General features: G+C 52.6%; 1 protein-coding gene across 3 annotated transcripts in view; it reads right to left on the bottom strand.

Moving 5' to 3' along the window:
* The window catches only part of GNG7 (G protein subunit gamma 7), a 137,562-nt gene that overhangs the window by 22,518 nt on the left and 91,449 nt on the right, over nt 1-23,595 (bottom strand). For 2 of the 3 annotated variants that reach the window (XM_061150742.1, XM_061150741.1), the window contains exon 3: nt 8,699-8,735. The exons of the other annotated variant lie outside the window; for it this stretch is intronic. The gene's annotated coding sequence lies outside the window, so the exon portion shown is untranslated. The remainder of the gene's footprint in view (nt 1-8,698; nt 8,736-23,595) is intronic. 3 annotated transcript variants of the gene reach the window in all.

The raw sequence follows: 23,595 nt of genomic DNA, 5'->3' as shown, positions 1-23,595 counted from the left end.
CCGTCACCCTGGCCCTGGGAGGCTGCAGCTCGGATCCAAAGGGCAGGAGGCTGGGAGAGGGCAGGGCGGTGTTCCCACCTGAGCCTGGACAACTTCCTACACATCCTGCAAAGCCCCTTGAAGTGTCATTGCCCTCTGAGAAGCCCCTGGTCTACCATCTATGCACAAGGCTGCACTGGAACCCTTCCCTGGGGTAGCCACAGCTCTGTGGATGCTCCTTGGCATTGCATTTCCCGTGGCTGCTGTCACAAATCACCACAAATTTGCTGGCTTAAAACCACACACAGTGATTATCTCGTGGTTCTGGAGGTCAGGAGTTTGACTTGGGCCTCACGGAGCTAAATCTAGGCATGGGCAGGGCTGGTTCCTCTGGAGGCTCCAGGGGAGCACTGGCTCCCCGCTTTTCCAACTTCTAGAGGCACCTCATCCCTGGCTCGCAGCCCCTCCCTCCACCCTCAGAGCCAGCAGCGCAGCATCTCCCGTCTCTGCCTCTGACCCTCCCCCTCCCTCTTATAAGGACCCTGTGATGACATTGGGCCTCCTGGGAGAATCCAGGATCGTCTCCATCTCAGGGGCCTTAAATAATCCCTCCTGCAAAGTCGCCTCTGCCCAATGAGGTGATGTGTCCACAGGTCCTGGGACCAGGACAGGGGCATCTTTGGGGGCTGTGGCTGGGAAGTTGGGCACCAGAGTGATGTCTGGACGAAAGGGACGGGTGGCTGCAGGGCAGGGCGTTCACCACGGGGGCTCCGTCCTGGAACTCACTCTTTCCTCGGGGCCAATCTCTCTGCTAGGACAGGCGTCCTCAGGATCAGGCCTCCAGACCAGTGCACCTGGCCACACCTGACATCTGTAGCGGGCGCCACTCGAGGGCAGGTGCCCAGGAGGGCAGAGTGCAGATGGCCTTTCCTGGGCAGAGGCACTGCTGTGGATGGGCCTGGAGCTTGGGTGCTGGGCTCCAGCTCTTTGCTCTGGGCCCTGGGTCGCTGGTCAACACCCATGGGACCAAAGGTGAAACAGCCCAGCATCAGAATGACCAATGGTAACTAAGCACCTGTTACTCCACCTCTGATGTGGCTACAAAGTCCTGGAGCCAGACACCCCAAGAGAGACTCTCCCTAAGGGTTAGCTGTAGTCAGGGACATTTTTCTTTCTTTTTAAAATTTTTTTTTGTCTGCGCTGGGTCTTTGTCGCTATGTGGGTTTTCTCTAGTTGCAGTGAGTGGAGGCTACTCTCTAGTTGCAGCGTGCAGGCATCTCATTGAGGTGGCTTCTCTTGTTGCGGAGCACGGGCTTTAGAGCACGTGGGCATCAATAGCTGTGACGCTCGGTCTCGGCAGTGGTGCGTGGGCCCAGCTGGCCCTTGGCAGGTGGAATCTTCCTGGACCAGGGATCAAACTTGTGTCCCCTGCATTGGCAGTCAGACTCCCAACCACTGGACCACCAGGGAAGTCCAGGGACATTTTTTATATTAAAAAGGCAGGGGGGAAACAGTGCAATTAGGTGCACAATTTTAGAGGCACGCCTGTGTGGGGAGCCAGACCCTAGAACAGGGGCTGCAGGCCATGTCTGGGAGGTCTGTGGTCTTCCCTCTGGGGGCTCCTGGCATCGAGGGGACTGGGGCCAGGGAGGCTGCTTCACACTCCACTGCGCCCAGGACGGCCCCTCGGAGAACGGCTGGTCTGTGTCAGTAGTGCCCAGTTAGGGTCTGGGGGAGACCCCTATACGAGTGGTCGAGGGGTGTGTCAGCTCAGGAGCCCCTTTCCTGTGAAATGAACACACGATTCTGGTCCATCGAGGAGCCCGGGTGGGCCGACATGGCTACCGGGCACCTGCTCCAGGCAACACCACACAACCTCTGTGTCCAGCTCCAAGGGGCCCCAGGTGCCTAGCAGACACGGGGGTCTGAGGTCAAAGCTCAGGCTGCCCTGCAGTAAGGCACAGCATCAGGCTGTCTGGACAGAACCCCTACTTGGGTGTTGACTCCTATGTGTCTCATCTGGAAGCCTGACCTTCAAATATAGGACAGGGTGGCGGGGGATGAAGGGTGGTGGAAGGGCAGAGAAGCAGCAGTCTCAATCCAGACTGCAAGTCTCGGCCTTGACCAGGGTATAGTCTGGCTGTGTCCTCATCTAGGGACACTGTGGAACCTTCCAGAGAGGGCTACCCCTGCAGCTACCCCTGCTGACCATCTGCGGAGTGCTGAGCCCCAGTGACTGGGTGGGATTGCAGGAGCCGGGTGACCACAGGTGGGGTGGGAAGCAGGGGTGCGGAGACCAGTGCTGGGTCTGCAGAAACCCCCAGCGAGAGTGAGCTAATCTCAGCTTCCCAGTGGCCTCTGCTCCAAGACGAGGTTTTTGTGACCCGTGAGGAATTTCTAACAATGAGATTGAGTGTCTGGATCTGTTCACACTGACATCCTCTTTCTCGGCCGCCCAAATTCCATTACGCCTTTTCTCGTTAACGCAGAAACTTGGCCAAGCGCCGGGCTGCCTGGGAAGCGCCCAGGTCTCCTGTGGCCCTCGCTGGAAAGGGGAACTGTGCTACAGGGCTGGGTGCCCGGTTCTAGGAGTCTCTGCAGGGCTTAGGAGAGGCAGCTGGGGGCCCACTGGACTGGAAGTAGAAAGGGTGCATAGAATGCATGGGCTTGACCTGTGGGACCCTCAGGGACTGGTGCACGGGTGCTGGTGGCTGCTCAGACTTCTGCCCCTGCCCCTAGGGACATTCCTCAGTGGCCTGCTGAAGCAGGTGGCTGTGTTTAAGAAGCGCACTTGGCTGGGAGCAGTGGGGGTGAACTTCAGAAGCTGCTGGCAGCCCCTAGCGGACAGGCAGAAGGCACCCAGGACAGAGCCCTACAGCCACAGCAAATTCTGCCAACACCCCTAGGGACCCTGGAGCAGACTCTCCCCCAGCCAAGCCTCTGTGTGAGAATGCAGCCTGGCTGACACCTGGATGGTGGCCTGCTCTGACCCCAGGTAGAGGACCCAGTGAGGCTGTACCTAGAGCCCTGACTCACGTGAGATGAGTGGGTGGAACTTGGGGGTATTTGTTATGCAGCATCACTGACTAACACATCAGAGGACCTGCAGAGAGGACCCAGGCCAAAGGAGACAGAACAGGATATGGCCTAAGGTCATCCGTTGAGGTTCCCTCATTTTCCCCTACATTGTCATGTCAGTTGGACCTGCCGCTCCTGAATTCATCTATATGACTGTAAAAATAATATAAATAGAAAATATAACACTGGGAATTCCCTGGTGGTCCAGTGGTTGGGATTTGGTGCTTCCAATGCAGGGGGAATGAGTTATATACCTGGTAGGGGAACTAAGATCCTGCAAGCTGCATGGCTTGTCCCTCACTCCCCCAAAATAAAGTACCATTAAAAAAAAAAAGAAACCATAACATGAGTGTCAAAGAAATAAGGACTCCCTCCTGGTCCCAAGGTCTTTGACTAAAATGACCGCTCTAGGAAGGTCCAGCTGTGTGTCCTGCTTTGAAAAGCCAGCCCCCAGTCTCCCCTGACAGTAGGGGAGTGACAGAGTGATGGTGGGGAGGGGAGAGCCCGGCACAGCCGGGAAAAGATGATCGAGGTTTGCACTGCTCCTTGGCAGGCGGGAATCTTAGTTCCCAGACCAGGGATTGAACCCGTGCCCCCTGCACTGAGAGCAGAGTCTCAGCCACCAGACCACCAGGGAAGTCCTCTTCTTGCACTTTTTAAAACAAATCACCTGGAACCCCACCCCTAGCCCTCCAACATCTCCCCCCTCCAGCACTCACTGCACGTGCCCAGCGGGTCTCGCTTGCACCCGGGTGGGTCCCACACAGGGCACTGTGGGGACGGCGACCCCACCCCACCATCCACTTGCTGGGGCAGAGGCTGGCGGGACTAGGATTCTGTCCCTGTGTTTCACCACTCACCTCCCCAGCGTCTGTCCCCACTACCCCAGCCACGAGATGCTGGGAACACGGGGAAGAAAACCAACCTCTGTGATTCAACTGCTCTGACAGCCCTGCAGCACGCACACTGCAGTGCTTCCTCCTCTTTTCCCTTTCGGCAGCTTTGCCGAGACAGAGAGTCAGAAAACAAACAGTTCACCACTGAAAGTGTTCACTCATTCAATAGTTTTTTGATATATTATGTTACTAGATTTAAAAAATTACAAAAATATATCTATATGATAAAACATTTGTCATTTTAACCATTTTAAGCATAACCTTCACTGGCATTTAGTGCATTGATATTATTGTGCCGCTATCACCACTGTCTAATTCCAGAACATTCCACCATCTCTCCCAAAAGAAGTCCTGTCCCCATCAGCAGTCACCCCCATCCCCACCCCTGGCCCCTGAAAACCAGGAACCCACTCTCTGTGTCTGTGGATCTGCCTATTCCGGACGTTTCCCATCAGTGGAGTCACACCCTGTGTGTCCTTCTGTGTCTGCTTCTCTCACTGATCATCGTTTTGTCAGGGTCCGTCCTCGTGGTAGCGAGTGTCAGCGTATCTCTCTTTCGAGTGGCTAAGCCATGCTCCCATCTGTGAAGGGATACGGTGTGTGTGTCCATCATTAACTGCTGGACAGTGGGGCTGGGTCCACCATTGGCTGAGGGGAATTTTGCTGCAGTTGACATTTCTGAACAAGCATCTGTTTGAGTATGTGGCTTTTCAGAGCTGGCCTCCTCAGCTCACCTCACTGAACTCCCACTGCTGGCCCTGCCCTGATGCTCAGAGAAAGTGGTGATGGCCCCACAGGATTCAGGGGGGTCCCACCCAACTGGGCAAGGGGCCTGGAAGACTGTGTGATGGTTCATTTTATGTGTCAGTTTGGCTGGGCCATAGACGCAGGTTCAATCCCTGGGTTGGGATGGTCCCCTGGAGAAGGAAATGGCAACCTACTCCAGTATTCTTGCCTGAAGAATCTCAAGGACAGACGAGACTGCAGGCTACAGTCCATGGGGTCTCAAAAAGTAGGACACAACTGAAGTGACTTAGCACACACTCCAGATATTTTTGGAGACTTTTTAAAAACCATTTTCATTGCATTACCCAACCAAGAAAAATCTGATAATTCTAGTCTTTGTGCAGCAAGAACCTGGTCAAATGTCCTCTTACTGTTTTTTAGAGAAAAGTTGGCACAGCCCTAATTCTCCCAAACCCAACACTTAGAAGAACTATGCTCACTTTGTCTTTGAATTAAAGAATTCAATACAGGGGTTCCTTGGTGGTGCAGTGGTTAAGAATCTGCCTGTTAAGGGAAACTAAGCTGGTGGGCCACAATTACTGGAGCCCATGTGCCTAGAGTCAGTGCTCTGCAACAACAGAAGCCACTGCAATGAGAATCTCGCGTAGCGCAACTAGAGTGTAGTCCCCATTCACCACAACTAGAGAAAGCCCACACGATGCAGCAAGGAAACCCCAGCACAGACAGATAAAAAAGAATTCAATACAATCCAACCAAGCAGAACTCCATCTCCTAAGAATGCATTACCAATTCAAACCTGTTGGGTGGGTGGGTGGGAGGGACCCTGGGCTGGTGGTCAATAGACCTGGTGCCAAGTTGTGACTTTGTCATTAAAAAACTAAAAGAAAAAAGGGGAAGGACTTTCCTGGTGGTCCAGTGGCTAAGACCCCGAGTTCCCAATGCAGAGGGGCTGGGTTTGATCCCTGGTCGGGGAACTAGATCCCACATGCTGCAACTATGGCCCAGTGCAGTCAAATAAATATGTATTAAAAAAGAGAGAGACAGCGATTTTTTATGGCTAATTTTAAGTCAGTTTGGCTGGGCCATGGGATGTCCAGGTATATATGTGGTCAGATATTCTTCTGGATGCTTCTGTGAGGGTGTTTCTGGGTGAGACTGCCACTTAAACTGGTCGAAAGTAAAAGTGTTAGTCGCTCAGTCGTGTCCGACTCGTTGCAACAACTATAGCCCACCAGGCTCCTCTGTCCATGGGATTCTTCAGGCAAGAATACTGAAGTGGGTTGCCATTTCCTCCTCCAGGGGATCTTCTCGACCCCGTGATTGAACACACCTCTCCTGCATTGACAAGTGGATTCTTTACCGTCTGAGCCACCAGGGAAGCTCTTAAACTGGTGGATGCTGAGTCAAATGGATTACTCCCTAGGATGTGGGAGGTGGCAGTGGAGCTTTTCTACTGACAGGAAGGCCTGAACAGAACAAATACCAGGCCTCCCCTGAGCAGGAGGGAACCCTCCAGGGATGGCCTTTGGCATTGGCTCTCTTGGGTCTCCACCCTGCGGCCTCCAAAATCAATTCCTGAAAATAATTCTGTATTCATACACTGTTGGTTCTGTTTCTTGGAGAACCCTGAGTAATATGGGCTGCCAGGTGCCTTGTGGGTGGAGAGAAAGGAGCTTGAACCCTGGCCTCATAGTCCACCAGCCCTGGGTCTCACTGAGTCTCCCTGATGCCTCAGTTACCCTACCTAGTAATGGGGACAAGGAAACCTGCTCCCCCAGGCTCCTACCAGAATGAAATGGGACCAAGCAGCCGGGCCTGGCCTGGAGGAGGCACTTGATAAACACCAGCCGGATTGTGAGCCGGGTCTGCAGTAGGAGGGGAGGAGGTGGGTAGGGGCTGTCAGCAGAGGCTGGCCAGGTGCCTGCGAGCAGGGCCAGGGCCTGGGTGGAGCCGGCTGACGTCACGGCTGTAGCTCGGTGTCCTGCCGGCTGACAGGTGCGGCAGGGCAGGGACCTAATCCCCCAGCACGAGGCCATATGGCTGCAGCCCCCGCTCTCCTGACACCTGAGCCTGGCAGCCACGGCTCTGCTGTGATTCCAGACACGTGTGTGTCCTGGGGGACCAGGTGCACCTGAGGTCTGGCCTCCCTGTGAGGAAAAGGGGCCACAGACCCGTGCTCTGCTGATGGACAATGTGAAAAGATCAAGACGAGGGGGCCAGTGACCACTGGGAAGCACCCTCGTTTCAGAGCACTGTCTTCATCATCACAGTTCCCATCGGCCAGACTGTGCTGACGACAGCAGGGTGCCTGCCTTGGGCACGGAATCTGAGGGACGCAGGAAACTCAGTCATCGCGATCAGTATCTTCATGTGATAATTTTTAAGAAGTCAAAATGAATGCAAAATATCCACAAGGAATCAAATGTCAAGATTTTCTTTAGAACTTCCCTGGTGGCCCAGTGGTAAAGAATCCACCTGCCAATGCAGGGGACACAGGTTTGATTCCCAGTCTGGGGAGATCCCACACGCCGTGAAGCAGCTAAGCCTGTACTACTGAGCCCATGATCTAGAACCTGGGAGCCACAACTACTGAAGCCTGTGCACCTAAGTGCCCATGCTCCACAACAAGAGAAGCCGTGGCAATGAGAAGTCTGCACATCGCACGAAGAATGCAACTATAGAGAAAGGCCCCATGCAGCAATGAAGACCCAGCGTGACCAAAAATAAACAAATAAATAGATGAATAAATCTTAAAAATTAAAAAAATTCATTCATTAGAGACAGGATCTGATAGGGCTGGAGTTAGCTTGAAACAATTCCCTCTTTAATTGAAATTTTAATCTCAGGACTTCCCTGGTGGTCCAGAGGTTAGGGTCCCTGCATTTCCAGTGGTCAGGGAACTAAGGTCCCACATGCTGCATGGCTTGGCAAAAAAAAAAAAAAAAAAAAGGCTCAGAGAGGAAGCAGAGAAGCCGGGTCCAGAGTGAAGCTCCCCCACCTCAATCCAGCCCTCCCACTGCGTCTTCAGCAAGCCCTGCAAAAGGTCCCAAGAGAACCCCGTTTGAGCCACATCACCATCAAAATCCTTCACCAACAGAGGTGCTGCGATGCCTTTCCTTCCTAAGCAGCCACGGAACCTGTGGAAATTAACTCACACGCTCTTAGACAACCAACGGGGCCATGGAGAAACCACGGGGGCAGGCGGAAAACGCTCAGTGTGAAAATGAGACCTGCTGAAACCTGTGGGATGAGGGTGTGGGAGGAAAAGTGCCAGATGCAGACGGCACGTCAGGGAAGTTCCCAGATCCATGACCCGATTGGACACCTGGAGGAACAGGGACCAGAAGGGCCAGCGAAACCCCAGGCCCGCAGGGGGAAGGAAGTGACACAGCCTGAGATAAACGACATAGCCGAGAGAAACGAGAAGGGAGCCAGAGAAACCGAAACTGGTGCTTTGACAAGGGGGGGCCACCCTGACAGGCGTTCAGCCAGACTGATGAGGAGAAAGTCGGGGGAAGATGCCAGGGACCAGAGGGTGGTATGCCTGCCGGACTCCTGGACCTGGGAAGGGCTGTAGGAGGGGAGGGTTGTAGGAGGATGCTGCGGATGGAGGGAGAGAGGTAAGCTGTAGATTAGGTAATCTACACAAAAGGGACTGAGTTCCTGGAAAGACCCATGTTTCCAGCCTGCTGGTTGGAGGCCCTTCGACGCCCGGTTTCCTATTGACAGCTGCCCTCCCTTCATCTCGACACGAGCACGCTTGGGAAGTCACAGCATGTTATTTCCGCTGCAGGGAGATGAAAGGGACCTGCCCAGACACGGCAGAGGTGGGCCTGGGATTTGAACTCGGGTTTCCTGGCGGGCAGCCCAGGGCTCTGTTCCCGGTGACACAATCCCCAGTGTGTCATGTGCGCACCAAATACTCCCACTTGTTTGTTCCTTTTTTTTTGAAAAACAAGGGATTCCAAGCCTGTGAAGTAAGAGAAAACGCGACATACCTTTTTCAGTTTTTCCAAGAAGCAGCACTGCTTTACGCTGTTTAGAAAGACAGAGAGAGGAAAAAAAAATCCTGGTTAAATGTTTTTAACATAATTATCTCCAGCTCTTCTCAGAGAAATACTTGGCTGTCACTGAAAATGTGGCATTTGATGCAGAAACAGGCCGTGTCCTCCAGAGAAAGGGGGGTTATTTCTGGAGAAACCACTTCATTCTCTCTTTTTTAAAAATATTCTTATTTATTTGGCTGTGCCAGGTCTTAGTTGTTGCATGTGGTATCTAGTTCCCTGACCAGGGATTGAATCCAGGTTCCGTGCACTGGGAGCATAGTGTCCTACCCACTGGACCACCAGGGAAGTCCCCTCCACTTCTTTCTTTATAACCAATCCATGCAGGACACACAATGGTGTTTCTCTGGGGGTGGGGGAGGGGCGTTGAGTTTTCTTCTGGAAATTGTACTATTCCATTTTGGGACACAGGGACCCCAAGCCTTGATATGGAACCCAGCCTTGACATGTGTCAGGCTTGGGGTTTTTCCATGTCTGGTTTTCTGCTTTGATGGAAGCCACGTGCCAGGGTGAAAAAAAGGGAGAGGTGGAAAATGCAATCTGGGGGCAAAGCAATTAACCTCGGGGTGGAAGAGGTGACAGGTATATGGGGGCAGGAAGCCGAGGGATCTGAAGCTGGCCGCCCCAGGCCGAGAGGTCACCCTGAAAGAAAGGAAGTCTCTGTGAGTGGACCCCGGGGGTGGGGTGGGTGCCGGTGCTTTAGAGCCATCATTCTCCAGAGGCCGGGACCCCCTGCTCCGACTGGAACCCTGGACGGAGCCAAGCCTCTGTCTGATGACTGGTGTGCATGGCACGAGGGGCTCCAGGGCAGCCACATCCAGCTGTCAGGGTGACCCAGAGGCTGAATGCCAGCCTCCACCCTGCTCCCCACGCTGCACCCGCTGCCCTGAGAACAGACCACCCGGGGAGTCACCCGCCAAAGCCAGGGGGAGAGGCAAGCAGTCACCTGTCCCCTCCACACACAGCTAGTACCAACCTCCCATGGGAGGAGGAGGAGGCTGTGGGCTATGGAGACCCGTCCCCTTCGGCCACACAGGTACTCAGCTTGGGCTCCCCGGGGACCCCTGCAGCTGCCAGGCCACTGACTACACATCACAAGCCAGCAGCTAGGGACCTCTCTGGTGGTCCAGTGGCTAAGGCTCTGCACTCCCAATGCAGGGGGCCCGGGTTTGATCCCTGGTAGGGAAACTAGATCTCACATGCTGCAACTAAGAGTTCACCAGCTGCAACGAAGACCGACGATCCTGTGAGCTGTAACTAAGACCTGGTGCAGCCGAATAAATAAATTAAAAAAAAGAAGAGGAAAGAAACAGAAAAGCCAGCAGCTAGCCCACTCTTGAGTTCTAGGGAGGCCCGCCCTGGGGAAGCCAACAGAAGCCCCTGCCCCCTGCTCAGCATAGGCCAGGCATCCCGAGCTGCAGGCTGGCCTCGGGCGAGGCTGTTTCCCCCTGGCTCCGAAGGTCCCCTGTGGTTTCCAAGAGCCAGCCCCTCTTTTCTGCAAACATTAGCTCTTTCCACAAACTAACGGTGTTTTTTTCCACCTACACAAAGGGACGCGCCGCTGCTGCCATTCCTGGGCCAGGGTGAGTCTTTCTCAGTGGCCCAGGCCCAGGAGGCTGGCATAAGAGGCCACCGGGGAGACCCAGCTGGGTCCCAGCCTCAGGAAGGAGGGGGCTGGAGCAGCTTTCTATAAAGCAGGGGTTCCGCCCTTGGCACTGCTGACATGGGAGTCTGTCCCTGGCATTGTGGGCCGTGGAGCAGCATCCCTGGCCCCCACCCACTCAACACCAGAAGCCAACCACAGTCATCCCCAGACATGGCCCCGTGTCCTCTGGGGGCAGAATCACCCCCAGGTGAGACCTCTGCCTTGAGGAAGTGCTGGGTGAGACACAGACATAGAGGGAGACACCTGGCAGGAAGAGTGCTTGCCTGGATCCAGGGAGGTGGGGGGAGGTGTCCCTAACTCCTGCTAAAGGTCAACACTGGGCTCTCCCGTGGCCTGTGGGGTGGGGAGACACACCACTGCTGGGCCGAGTATGTTGAGGCACTGGGGCTCCAGGGTGCAGAGGTGGCCCCTTACCACCAACCCATGCTCCCCTCGAGGGCTGGGACCCTGATAGCCTGCCCTGGGAACAGGGCAAGGTCTCGATACCTGCGGACTCTGTGCTTGGGAATCCACCTACAGGCTAGAAGGTATCTGTAACCCCCATATTGATACTTGGGGGTGGGGTGTGCAGTCATTCGAGGACAGAGGCAGAGCAGTGAAACAATTTGAGTCAACAAGAAGCATTTTCCCATCTGAGGTGGAACCAGGCGGTAACCAGGGTCCTTTTCCACCATTCAGGGCCACGTTTTTGGCTTTTGGGGGTTTTTGGGGTGATTTTGTATCTAATGGCTCCAAGCATAAAGCTGAAGAGCTGGCTAGGATCCAAGTGCAGCAGGGCAGTGAGGTGTTCATGGAGACAATAAGTGTATCAAACGAGCTTCCTTCAGGCAAGGGTCACAGCCCCCGCAGTGACTTAATCAAAGAACTGGTATCAGATCGGGTGTCTCTAAACAGAAACGCACGTCACACAAGGCTGAGCGGGGATTGGTTGTGACAACAAGGTGACAGAGGCTCTTGGGAGCCTGGCCCCGAGTGTCCCCAGGAGCCGCGTGCAGGGTTCACTAATTCAGTGTTTGTGGCAACTGTTTGGCCCAGAACTGCTGCCAATGATGATAATCTACTGTTGCCATGTTTTCTCTTCTTTATGACCACAGAGGGAACACAATTTCATGTTCCCAAATCTAGAGATTAGGTAAAGTCACAAAGATCATCCATAATCCTATCACCTTGATTTTTTAAAAAACATATACACATATCTATCCATTTTTACAAATTCAGGTCCTTTACACTATTTGATTACCTGTCTTTTAAAACTTTTCTTAATTTGCTTAATATCACATTGTGAGGAAACCATTACAGTTAGTGCCCCCCCACCGCCCCATCTCTTCAGACTTTTAAAGATGTGAATGTTAGACTTCCCTGAATCTGCCAGCCAGTGCAGGAGACACGGGTTCAGTCCCCGGTCTGGGAAGGTCCTACATGCTGAGAAGCAACTAAGCCTGTGCACCACAACTACGGAAGCCTTCATGCACTAGAGCCCGTGCACCACAAGAGAAGCCCCTGCAATGAGAAACCCTCTCACCCTGACTAGGGAGTAGCCACCGCTTGCCACAACCAGAGGAAAGCCCCAGTGCAGCAACAAAGACCCAGCTCAGCCAGAAATAAATAAGTAAAAAACAAACAAACAAAAAAGATTCAAACTTGTGTTCATATGTCCAATCATATAAGCTAATTCACCTGGCTGGCATTATCTGTAAAAGTTGCATACTAGGCTAACTTTGTTGGACTTAACGAAAAAATGGGACTTACGAATGTGCTTTTGGAAGGGAACTCATTCATGCGTGGGGACTTATTGTATTTCCCCATGCCATCACAAATTCTTCTAACACTTGATTTGGGGATGATTTTAGATGGAAAGAAAAGTGACAAAAACAGCACAGAGAATTTGCATCTGCCCTCAGCCAGCTCTTCCTAAGGTTGCCATCTCGCCAAAATGAAGAAATGAACACAGGCGCCTTACTCTAAATTCAGCTCCAGGCTTTATCTGGATTTCGCTGTTCCCCTCCGCCCTCCAAACAATGTCTGTTCTGTTTCGGGGTCCCATCTATAAAACTAATGCTATGTTTAGAAACAGGATCTTTTTAGATGTACCATAATTTATATGATCAGTAGTAGTCCCCTGAACAGCAAGGACATCAAATCTATCAATCCTAAAAGGAAATCAACCCTGAATATTCACTGGAATGAATTCACTGATGCTGAAGCTGAAACTCCAATACTTGGCCACCTGACTCAAAGAACCGACTCATTGGAAAAGATCCTGATGCTGCGAAAGGTCGAGGGCAGGAAAGAAGCTGGCAACAGAGGATGAGATGGTTGGATGGCGTCACTGACTCAATGGACATGAGTTTGAGCAAACTCAGGGAGATAGTGGAGGACAAGGAAGCCTGGCGTGCTGCAGTCCATGAGAGTTGAACACAACTTAATGACTGAACAAGTATGATGTATACATACTGTTGCCCATTAATGGATGTTAAGGTTGCTTATTGTTCTTTTCTAAAATATTAATTAATTAATTTTATTTGGCTATGCCAGGCCTTAATTGTGAAACTTGGGATCATCTATCTTCATTGTTGTATATGGGATCTTTAGTTGTGGCATTCAAACTCTTAGTTCTGCCATGTAGGATATAGTTCCCTGACCAGGGATCAAACCCGGGCCCCCTGCATTGGGAGCACAGGGTCTTAGCCACTGGACCACCAGGGAAGTCCCATGGATATTTAGGTTGTTTCTGATTCTTTCCTTTACTTAAATCATTATACCACAAAAATCAAATGCACATGAAACAAATATCCAAGAATACAAAATTCTTTGTACACCTCTCTTTCCCTCCCCCTCGAGGATGAATTCTTGAGAGTTAACTCTGAGTTTAAGGGCTTCCCTCACAGTGCAGTTGGTAAAGAATCCTCCTGCAAGGCAGGAGACCCTGCTTTGATGCCTGGGTGGGGAAGATTCCCTGGAGAAGGGATAGGCTACCCACTCCAGTATTCTTGGGCTTCCTTGTGGCTCAGCTGGTAAAGAATCTGCCTGCAATGTGAGAGATCTGGGTTCAATACCCGGGTTGGGATGATCCCCTGGAGAAAGGAAAGGCTACCCACACCAGTATTCTGGCCTGGGGAATTCGCAGAGTTGGACATGACTGAGCGACTTTCACTGAGTTTAAAGGTATAGAGGACTTGATCAACTCCCCGCTTGGCCTCCAAAAAGATGGCAAAACGGTGCCAGCAGGGCCACCAGGCTGCTCACTCACCCACTGCCTCAGGAGGCCTGGGCACCAAGCTATTTTCTCGGATTTAGACACCTATTATTTTCTCACACTCTTTTTTTTTTTTTGGCTGTGAGACATGTGTAGGATGTTAGTTCCCCGATCAGAGATTGAACCCTGGCCCTCAGCAATGAAAGCTCGGAGTCCTAACCACTGGACCACCAGGGAAGTCCCGCTACACTGTTTTATTAACATAGGACATGCCAACAGGAGAGTGTACAGATGGCTCATGTACAGACCATGCATTTAAAAAATGTGTGCACCTGGGTCACCATCACCTGCATCAAGACAGAACATTTCTGGGACCCCCAAAGGCATCCCAGGGCCTCCTCCCCAAGGGAATCACTATTCTGATGGAATTACTTTTTATTCTTCTTATCATGATCCTGACTTTTACTTCTGAAGGTGGGAAAGAGGGTACAGATTCTGACCACAGGATGGGCCCATTTAGGTGAGAGGAACCTAGAAGGTTTTAGAAGACAGAGAGCCAGCGTCTGCTCAGAGAGGGAAAGGAGTCGGTCTTTCTGGCCCAACTGAGGTGCAGGGAGGGGATTTTGAGCAAGCTCTGACCCTGGCTCTGGGCACTTGTCTGGACATCAGTTCTCTGCTTCTCTGAACCCTAAAGCCCCATCTGTAACATGATGACCCACAACATTATTCTCAGGGTTAAGGTGAGGATGAAACAAGACAAACACAGTGCCCATTGAGGCGGGAAGTACGGATCTAATGATAAAAATAACGCAGTGGATGTGACACACAATACACAGGCACGCCTCATTTTATTTCACTTCATGGATATAGAGTTTTTGTTTTGTTTTTTACAAATTGCATGTCTGTGGCAACAAGTTCCCGCAAGGAATAAAGAGTGTGCTGCTTTGCCCTGAGTCCAAGGAAGTAGGGGTGGAGATGGAATCTCCTCCTGGTAAGGAAGCTGTGGAAACTGTTGAAATGACAACAAAGGCCAGAAGGCAGGACACAAGCTTAGCTGATAAGGAGTTTGAGAGGATCAAGTCCAACTGTGAAGAAAGTTCTCCTGTGGGTAAAATGCCATCGAAGGGCATTGGACATGACGGAGAAACCATTCATAAGAGGAGGAGGCCATCAATTCTGCGGACTTCATTGTTGTCTTATTTTAAGAAACTGCCACGCCCCCCTCCCCCTGGCCACAACATGGAGGCAGGACCCTCCACCAGCAAAAATATTACAGCTGGCTGAAGGCTCAAGATGATGGCTAGAGGCTTTTGGTTTTTTTTTTTAAGCAACAAAGTATTTTTTATCTAAACCCGAATAGTGAGAAGTAGGAGCTGTGGCTCTGGGATCAAGGACAGAGTGGCCTGGGTCAGTGGGAAGGCCTTGGGTCCTAGGCTGGCATGGGTACAGCTGGGGAGGCCCGGCTTCTGGATCCCTACTGATATGATCCTCGCTTCCTGGATGGTGGAGCCTCGATGGGGGAGAGGCTGGGCTGGGGTCATAGGGTATTGGGGTGAGACAGTCATACTCATTGAGTGTTTACTCTGGGTCAGAAACTAAATTTCCCTTCTTTCTCCTGAGAAAGGTGTGGCTGCTTTGCAGACCCAACCTACAGGGTCCCTGATGTTTTGGGAGACACAGGCTGCTCCCTGGTTCAGTCGTGAGACAGGGAGGAAAATTCCAGAAAGCTTGGCTCCTTGACTGTGCATTTTCATTAGCATGGCCTTGCTAGTCGGATATGACTGAGGCGACTTAGCAGCAGCAGCAGCAGCTGTATATGCAGGAGTGGAGGGAGATGGTCACACATGTGTGTGTGTGTGTGTCTGTGTCTGTGTGTGTGTGCAGTTGGAGGAGTGGGTCACTAGGGCAGGGGGTCTTCCCCAGGGCAGCTCTGCCCCCTATGGGACATCTGTGGTCATCAGGACTGGAGGGCTCCTGGCGTAGAGAGGGTGGGGGCCAGGGATGCTGCTCCACACCCTACATCCCCCAGGACAGCTCCCCCAGAGGATGACTGGCTGAGGTCAGCATGCCCAGGTACAGGAGATGGATGGGGGGTGGTGGACCCAGTCCCAGTCTCCACACAACCTCCTCCTGGCCTGGGATTCTGGGCTCCACCTCTGGGACCCTTTGCCTAAAGCTCTCATCCTGGCTGTTCTCAGCGTAGCTGCTCAACCTCCAAGAGCCTCTCCTGCTGCTGCTAAGTCACTTCAGTCGTGTCCGACTCTGTGCAACCCCATAGACAGCAGCCCACCAGGCTCCCCCGTCCCTGGGATTCTCCAGGCAAGAACACTGGAGTGGGTTGCCACTTCCTTCTCCAATGCATGAAAGTGAAAAGTGAAAGTGAAGTTGGCCAGTCATGTCCGACCCTTAGCGACCCCATGGACTGCAGCCTACCAGGCTCCTCCGTCCATGGGATTTTCCAGGCAAAAGTACTGGAGTGGGTTGCCATTGTCTTCTCTGAAGGGCCTCTCCTAGAAGGCTTAAAAAATAGATCACCTGCTTTCTTTTTTTTTTTTTTTAGTCTCAGAGATGCCCAAGAGCATAGCGTCCAGCGGAGGAAGCTGCCCTGGCAGGGAAAGAAACCGGAAGTGCTTCTCACAGATTTTCACCAACTCTTCTGGGGAGAGAGGAGGGTAATCCCCTTCCTCGGGCACTTCTCTTAGAAGTTTCTCTGCATTCTACTTCTTAGAATGAAACTGGGCTCCAGGGTGAGCACTCATGCCCTCCACCCGCTCGGGGTTTTGCAGCAAAACTCCAGCGATTCAGAAGGTTCACAGTAGACTCTGACTCCCCGGAGCTGCTGCTACCACGTGCCCTCAGCCTGTCTTCTGCCCAACAGGGGGCCAACTCCTTACGGCTGCAGGGGACACACCTACAGCTGGTGCTGAAAATAACAAATAAACTATATATATATATATATATATATATATAATTTTTTTTTCTTTTCTTTTCAGTTGAAAGTTATCCTTACTTCAGTATTTATGACAGGGTCTCTTCCCCTCAGCTCTGCTGACATCGGAGTTGGCTCATCCTCTGTTGGGGGCGCTGTCCTGGGCACTGTGAGGGGATTCGCAGCATCCCTGGCCCCTCCCCCTTGATGCCAGGAGCAGCTCCCTCTGGAGTCATGACAACCCTAGATGTCCCCTGACATGGGTCAGTGTCCCCTGGGGGACAGAGTTGCCTCCACCTCTGTTCCACTGAGAATACCTTGTTGTTGTTTAGTCGCTAAATCATGTCTGACTCTTTGCGACCACCAGGCTCCTCTGTCCATGGGGTTTTCCAGGCAAGAATACTGGAGTGGGCTGCCATGTCCTCCTCCAGGGGATCTTCCCCACCCAGGGATCAAACCCGAGTCTTATGTGTCTCCTGCATTGACAGGCAGATTTTAGACCCCTGAGCCACCTGGGTGGATAAATTGGAGCTGTTTGAGTGGGAGAAAGGGCCTGTTGGTTCCTAGCCTCCAGGACTAAATCCCCAAGAACTGCAGACAATCTGGGATGAGGAACCAGTTATCAGGGGTTCCCAAAGTTTGGAATCCCCCGGGGTGATGCCCCACCCACCTGGGGGAACTGAGGCAGCTGGCTGGGGTGTGGCCCATTGGAGGGGCCCCAAGCAACTTCCATGGGCAGCCAGGGTGGGACTCCCAAGTGAGGCTGGCTCGCATCCACAGGAAAGAGAGGCCCAGGCGATCCACGGGCTCTGTGCTCCCGGATGGGAGGGTGGGGTAGTGCATCCGCGTGTTTAATGATGGTAGGAAACAGGAATGAGAGATCCCGTTCCCGCCCTTGGGGAACTTTCTGTTTGGTGGGAGGATGGGAGAAGGGAGGGATTCTCAAGATGCAGAAATAGATGCTCATAGCATATCATATAAGTGCTACCTACTAACACACATTTTTCTATAAAAGGCCAAATAGGAAATATTTCAGAGTGTCTGTGGCAAAAACTCAACTCAGCAGCTGCCACAGACAACATGTTGTGGGCGTGCTGTGTGCCAATAAAATTTTATTTGCAACAATAGGCAGAGGGCCAGATTCCATTCCCTTGGCTGCAGTTTGCAGAACCCTGAGCTGGAGAGATGAACAGCCTTTGAGATAAAAGAATGACAGAAAGTTCCTCCAAAGGTTAAAATAGAATCACCCTCTGACCCTGCAATTCCACTTCCAGGCATGTACCCAGGAGATATGCAAACACATGTCTACACAGAAAAGTGTGCACAATGTCCAGAGCTACATCATCCATAACAGCCAAAAGTGATCAGGACTCATATATCCATCAACAGATGATGGATAAACAACTGTGGTCTCTCCACACATGGGAGCATCACTCAGCCATGAAATGGGGTGAAGCCCTGACATTTGCTACCACATGGATGGACCTTGAGAAAATGATGCTCAGTGAGAGAAGCAGACACAGAAGGACACACAGGGTGTGATTCCACTGATGGGAAACATCCAGAACAGGCAGATCCACAGACACAGGGAGTGGGTTCCTGGTTGTCAGGGGCTGGAGGAGACAGAACAGGGTCTAGGGTTATTTTGGGGGTGATGAAGATATTTTGGACCTTGCGAAGGTACCAGAAACACTGAATTGCACACTTTAAATGTGTAAATTTTACGGTGTGTGCATCGTGTCTGGCTTCAGTTGTGTCTGATTGTTTGTGCTCCTATGGACTGTAGCTCACAGGCTCCTCTGTTCATGGGATTCTCCAGGCAAGAATACTGAAGTGACTTGCCACTTCCTCCTCCAGGGAATCTTCTCGACCCAGGGATCGAACCTGCGTCTACTGTGTCTCCTGCATTGGCAGGTGGATTCTTTACCACTGGGCCGCTTGGGAAGCCCAAATTTTATGGTATGTGAATTAGATCTCACTTTCTAAAAAAGGAGTTAAGTATGAGAAGCTTCCTGCAGTATACAGTGTCCAGGCCCAGAGCTTGAGGGTGGGTAACCCCAGGGCTGGGCGTTCCATGGGAGGCCCTGGCTGGATGGGCCCCAGAGTTCAAGCCAGGATGTGGGTGGTGAGAGCAGAGAGGACAGGGGCCAATGACTGGAGCCACACAAGCGTGGCCCAAAATGGACACGCCTGCCATGCAGGGAGTTTGGGCCTCTTCCTGGGGGTGGAGGGAAGTTTCCATGCTGGCAGTGATGGCTTCAGGGTGGGAGGATAAGAAGCAGGGCCTCATCATGACTTTTGAGGTCTCTCTCCAGAAAAAAAAAGTAAACACACTTTATGACCACACTGGTGTAAAGATGAATGCATCCAGGCTGGGTTACCATATTCATGGTTATTGTCTGATGTTACGTTAAAGCATTCTCGTGGGCTTCCTAGATAAGCAGATCTGGATCCCAGGTGGGAACAGCCTGGATGAGAACCATGAGGGGGGCCTGGATGGAGGCCATGGTGGGGAAGGAGAGGAACTTAAGTGGTTGAGAAGGTTGGGGAGGGGTCAACAAGGATCTGAGGTTCTGGGAGGCCCTCCTCACCCAAACGGAAGTGTAGGTTGTAGGTGAGAGGAGGAGGTGGTCCTGAGACTGGGGAGATGGGGGTATCTACCCTGAAAACCAAGGCCACCCCCAGACACATCCTTTTTTCTGAGAAGTCACTGCAGAGGAGCAGAGCCCAGCCTTTGAGCAGGGCGCATTCTGGGCTGGGCGTGGGGGCAGGGGGAGCCATGGAGACCCCGGCTTTCAGTGAAGAAGAGTTTGGAGCCAGCCTCTGAGGAATGTGCTTGGTTTGGGAGTGGGAGTCTTCCCGTGATCCTCTGTGGCCTTCCACCATCCCCCTGCCCAGGCCCATCACCCGTAGCGTCTCTTCCGTAACACTTACTGACTGAGCTGGAGGACTCCTCTCCAGATTCAGGTAAGACACTCGGGGGAACCCCATACCCTGGTGTGGGGAACATAGTATCTCTCCCACATCAGATGTCGCAGCCCTAACCCCAGACCTCAGAATGCAGCCTGATTTGGAGGCAGGGGCATTGCAGGAGTAACACGTGGGTTCGATTCCTGGTTCAAGAAGATCCCCTGGCGGAGTGCACAACAACCCACTCCAGTATTCTTGCCTGAGGAATCCCCACTGGCAGAGGAGCCTGGCAGGCTACAGTCCATGGGGTGGCACAGAGTTGGACACAACTGAAGTGACTCAGCATGCACACATGCAGGAATAATTAGTGAAGGTGGGGTCACACCAGAGCAAGGAGGGGGCTCCTAATTCAACATAACTGGTATCCTTATAAGACAGGGACGATTAGACACAAACGTGCACATGAGGAGGAGGCCACGTGAAGACAGAGGCAGAGACATGGCGAGGTGTACAGATGCCTCGAGAAACCCTGGGGCAGACCCTCTCTCATGGCCTCAGAAGGAGCCAGCCCTGCCGACACCTTGGTCTCGGACTTCCGGTCCCTGGAGCTGCCAGAGGACACGTTTCTGTTGTGTGTAACTCTGGTACAACAGCCCTGGGGAACTCACACACACCGCTGGGTGCTGGCTTGGTCTGACGCCGTGGGGAGGGGCTGGTGACAAGAAACCACAATCAGGGTCCGCCGTGGGCATGTGTCAGTGCCTGCCAAGCTGGAGTCTGAGCTTCCTTTTCAGGAAAGCCTGATTTTTGTTCAAAATTTAATTTAAAAAATTAACTCTGGGAGGCTAATGACTATAGCGAAGATTCAGAGCTGGGAGTGACAGAGAGAGGTGGGTATCAGGGAGGAAGGGGGACTTCCTGCGGGGTTGGGTGGGGCCAGAAGGGCAGAGGCACTGGGAGAGCTCTTAATTTTTTTTAACTGTCCTAGGTGGCACAACTGGAGAAGGAACTGGCAATCCACTCCAGTATTCTTGCCTGGAGAATCCCAGGGACAGAGGAGCCTGGTGGGCTGCCGTCTATGGGGTCGCACAGAGTCGGACACGACTGAAGCGACTTAGCAGCAGCAGCAGCAGGGGGCACAACTGGTAAAGAATCCGCCTGCCAACGCACGAGACGCAAGAGACGTGGGTTTGATCCCTTGGTTGGCAACCCACTCCAGCATTCTTGCCTGGGAAATCCCTTGGACAGAGGTGCCTGGTGGGCCACAGTCCATGGGGGTCACAGAGTCGGACACAACTGAGCGCAGGCACACACACGCAGATATACTTCACAAACAATTCACCCTCTTGACCATTTTTAAGCTCAGCGGTACTAAGCACATTCACATTGTGGAATAACCATCCCGACCATCATCTCCAGAACTTTCTCATCTTCCCAAACAGAAACTCTGTCCCCCTGAAACACTGACTCCCCAGCCCCTCCCCCCACCCCTGGCCCCACATCTTCTTGTCTCTGTGGATCTGACTCCTCCAGGGACTTGCTGTGAGTGGAATCAGACAGTGTCTGTCCTTCTGTGCCTGCTTCTCTCACTGAGCATCATGTCCTCAAGGTCCATCCATGTTGTAACAAGTGTCAGAATCTCCTTCCTTTACAAGACTGAGTAATATTCCACGGTGTGTATACATCACATTTAGTTGATCCACCATCCACTGATGGACACTTGGGGTGTTTCCACCTTTCAGCTATTGTGAATACGCTGCTGTGTACACGGGTGTACAAGTGTTTCTTCCAGCCCCTGGTTTCAATTCTGAATCCAGCAGTAATTCTAAGCTAAGTTCTTTAAGGAACCACCAGACTGTTCTCCACAGTGGCTGCCCCAGGCGCATTCCCATTGACAATGGCAAGAGGGTTTCAGTGTCTTCACACGAAAACCTGTTCTGAGTTACATTCTTATCTGAGCCTCAGTGTCTTCAGTCATGTCCTTGATGACTGCAATCATGAAACTAAAAGACACTTGCTCCTTGGAAGAAAAGCTATGACAAACCTAGATAGCATATTAAAAAGCAAAGACATCACTTTGCCGACAAAAGATCTGTATATCAAAGCTATGGTTTTTCCAGCAGTCATGTATGGATGTGAGAGTTGGACCATAAAGAAGGCTGAGTGCCGAAGAACTGATGCTTTCGAATTGTGTTGGAGAAGACTCTTGAGAGTCCTTTGGACTGTAAGGAGATCAAACCAGTCAATACTAAAGGAAATAAATCAGTACTGAATATTCATTGGAAGGACTGATGCTGAAGCTGAAGCTTCAATACTTTGGCCACCTGATGTGAAAAACTGACTCATTGGAAAAGATTCTGATGCTGGGAAAGATTGAAGGCAGGAGGAGAAGAAGCAACAGAGGATAAGACGGTTGGATGCCATCATCAACTTAGTGGACGTGAGTTTGAGCAAGCTCCAGGAGATGGTGAAGGACAGGGAAGCCTGTCATGCTGCAGTTCATGGGGTCGCAAAGAGTAGGACACGACTGAACACACTCACATACCTATTTAGTGGGTTCGTGGCTCCTCCCACAGGCTTGCTGGGTGGCCCCATGAAAGACGATGTTTGGATGTTAGGCTTTGTTTTGCTTTGGTGGGGACAACATTTGTCCCCGGGCTGCTGGGGAATGAGGGAAGAAATGCTGGTTGGGTTATCTTGTGTGTGCATGTGTGAGTGTGTGTGTGTGTGAGTGTGTGTGTATGTGATAGTGTGTGTGTGAGAGAGTGTGTGTGCCTTCCCCAGATGGGGACCCATCTGGAAAGCTGCTGGGAGATGAACAGCCCAGGAGAAGGGATGCCACCCTCACGCACGCACACACGCACGCACGCACACGCAGACACACGGATACACGGTGCAGGCATGCGTGTTCCTAGAGCAGGGGTCACAGGGCTGCTGGCCTCTGAGACTGAGTTTCCCAACCCACATGACGTGCAGACATACAGCTGGGAGGGCCGGGGAGACCGGCAAGAAAAACAAACACGCTGGGGTCGCTTCCAGCAGCTAGCTCCGTCCGGGCCTGCACGTGGGGCGCTGGGACTCGGCACGGGGTGGGGTCCAGCCCTTCCTGCAGGGCCAGCATGGCTCCTGGACACGTGCAGAGCCCCCTGGAGGACGGGGTCAGTGGCACAGGAGGGGCAGGGCCTAGAAGCAGCCTCAGGCTGAGACTCTGTCGTCTGGGGAACGGGGAGCCAGGGCACTCCCTTTGTCCTGAGCTCACTGGCTCTGCACACGGGCACCCAGGCCACCGGCATGTGTGCAAAGCCTGGCATCTCTGTTTCCTCTGCAGGGCACAGGCTGGGCACCAGGGCAGTGGGTTCATTTTCTATGCTGAGTGACGAATCTCCACCGTCTAGTGTCTCAGGGTTGGGGGCTCAGGAGTCAAGGCACAGCTAAGCCAGGGCTCAGCCCCAGGGCCCCCACGACTGCAATCCAGGTGGGGCTGGGGCTGTTGGCTCATCAGCGCCTCGACTGGGGAAGGGTCCACCTCTGAGTTCCCTCAGGCTGTCGCTACAGGTGCCTCCTCAGGGCTCAGGACTGGGGTCCCTGCTTTCAGCTCTCAGATCCCATAGGCTGCCCCCAGGTCCTGGCCATGTGGGCCCCTTCGCTCACCCTCTCATCACATGGCAACTGACCTCATCGAAGCTGGCAAGAGGGGGTGTCGAGGGGCCTGCTGTAGGGAGCCCTAGAGGAGGTAACCCATACACAGGCCTGACAGGCTGTCACCTCTGCCACCCTCTCCTGGGGAGAAGCAGGTGGTGGTCTCACTCAGGCTCAGGGAGAGGGGACTACGCAGGGCAGGGAGCGGAAGGGCAGGTGGGCATCTCGATACAAAGTCAGCACATGCCCGAGACCACCTTCCCAGGCCCGAGAGCTGAGAACAGACATGGAGAAGGCTCACAGTTCTCAAGGCAGCTGAACTGGGACTCCGAGGGGAGGAACCCAAAGTGGGGAGGGGCCTCCAGCAGTGGATCTGCTGTTACATGTATTGTAGACACGTATAACGTGTATGTAACACACATATACATTTACACATGTACTTATACCCCATGTATATAGTATGCTGTATGCGTGTTATATACTTATATGCA

The sequence above is a fragment of the Dama dama genome, chromosome 9 (assembly GCF_033118175.1).
Source record: "Dama dama isolate Ldn47 chromosome 9, ASM3311817v1, whole genome shotgun sequence".
NCBI lineage: Eukaryota > Metazoa > Chordata > Mammalia > Artiodactyla > Cervidae > Dama > Dama dama.
The sequence above is the reverse complement of the archived record's forward strand: the minus strand, read 5'-3'. Positions and strand labels throughout refer to the sequence as shown.